Source organism: Cervus elaphus, chromosome X, assembly GCF_910594005.1.
Source record: "Cervus elaphus chromosome X, mCerEla1.1, whole genome shotgun sequence".
Lineage (NCBI taxonomy): Eukaryota > Metazoa > Chordata > Mammalia > Artiodactyla > Cervidae > Cervus > Cervus elaphus.
The window spans coordinates 101500087-101502023 of record NC_057848.1 but is presented as its reverse complement, the minus strand read 5'-3'; the positions used below and the strand labels follow the sequence as shown (position 1 = coordinate 101502023).

Genomic DNA, 1937 nt, shown 5'->3' with positions numbered 1-1937 from the left:
TTCAGGAATAATATGGGTTTAGAATCCATTTTTTTAAAACTACCAGAAACTATGTATTATCTACTTATTCACAAGTTTTCTAAGATGATACTAAATAAGAAATATTGACACTGGGAACTTGAAATGTATGTTACTGTATATCAACTGAAACTTACTCTAAATGAGATGTATGTGACAATGTACAATGTAGTCAGTATCAACAATGAAAAGAAAATAGCTGTTTATAAATCCTTTGTCATCTCTTCATTTTCTCCTGGAAATTTAGGAAAATACTATAATGGCTTATACAAATCAAAGACTTGCTTATCATTGGCACTTACCATTTGTGCTCAATTATGACTAACAATTAATCTAGTCTCTCCTACATATTACTCTAAGTAGAATTTTTGTATTAGAATGGAGACAATCTATCCAAATTTTCCTATGAGAGTATAGCACACACTACTTAAAAAGTAGTCTACAGTTTCTGTACTGCATTTTTTTTTTTTTTGAGTTGACTATTTATGATTGTTGATTTGGAAGTCAACATCTTGAACAATTGAAGGCTATGAGAATTCTGGCTGAAACTTCAGCAGTATAATTTGCTACATATTGAAAATTCATTCTTCATTAGTACTTTTCAGAAGGCTTCTTATTTTTCTTGTGTGCAGCTTCGTTTTTTGTACCCATTGAAGAACTGAGGTCTAATGTAATCCTTGTACATACAGTAGAGAACACCTAGAGTCACAGCTCCTACAACAAATCCTTGGGCAGCAACTCTCACGTGAATAAGATGAATGGACATTTTCTGATCTCTTCTGTATTTTAACTTGTAAAGACCATAGCACACCACAGTCATAAAGCCTTCTATCCCTACAAGGACAAAGGCGGAGTCTCTAGATTTCCTGATCATTCAGGATAACTGGCCTTCGTCCTCATCTGCTGACCACTGGTTATCTGAAGACATTTTTCTCTCTAATAACATGTACCAGGTGCTACACTAGTCAATGGAAATAATCTTCCTTGTCTGCACAGGATGAATGAGGAACACGAGCAACTATAATCACAATCAACATGATCTGGAAGTATCTATTTGTTATCCCTGCAACCTTCTATTTTTAACCCTCAAAATCCTGTACTGCATCCTTGTAGACTAGACTATTATATAATGACACATTTTAGATATTTTAATAAGTATACTGTTTTGGAAAAGCTTTAATGTGATATAACTTAGAGAACTCAGTGCTATGGCCAATAGTGCTGGGATGAATTTCCACAAAATAAGGACTGGAAATTCACCATGAAGGTAAAGTGCAAACTGTCATGGCATGCTTCCTTCACTGTATTTGGAACTAGCTAATTTAGAGGAAACTGCCAGAAAATGGTGGAAAGCAATGTGGGTGTTACATGTAAAATAGGTGATAGAGCTATTTTTCCCTTATTTTTTTTTATTCCAAAAAATGGGAATATACTCCTGGTTTTTATATTCTCATCTGTTTTAAGATCCTAGGGTAAGAGTGAAGTAGAACCTTGTAGGTCAAGACTCTCTATACTCTCAACTGTACACAGCCTATTAAGGTTTCCTAAACTTTCACTTTAATTTCTCTAGCTTATAACTTATTGCTCAAACATAGTTACACTATTGCTTAATGGAAAACATACATGGAGAAAAAAGATATTCAACCACTTCACTCACTTTAATTTTGTTTATTAATTATAAAAAGTCTTAATTTAAACTAAGAAGTATATATTGTGAAAATATTGATCAGGATAGTGTTTTTGGACTAAAGAGAAGACTACTTCACACAAATAAACAGTTAGGTTAAATATATGAGATAATTTCTGAAAATAATTAATTTAAAGATAATTAATACCCAGTCAGGAAAGTATGTATCACTTCATTCTCACTGTATATAGTATGGCCATCATCTTGCTATCAGGCTGAGCCAATAAAATAT

The 1937-nt window shown here is 32.8% G+C and overlaps 1 pseudogene; it reads right to left on the bottom strand.

Annotated features, from left to right (window-relative positions):
- Nucleotides 1-631: 631 nt before the first annotated feature.
- On the bottom strand, nt 632-946 carry LOC122690429 (annotated as a pseudogene).
- Nucleotides 947-1937: the final 991 nt, after the last annotated feature.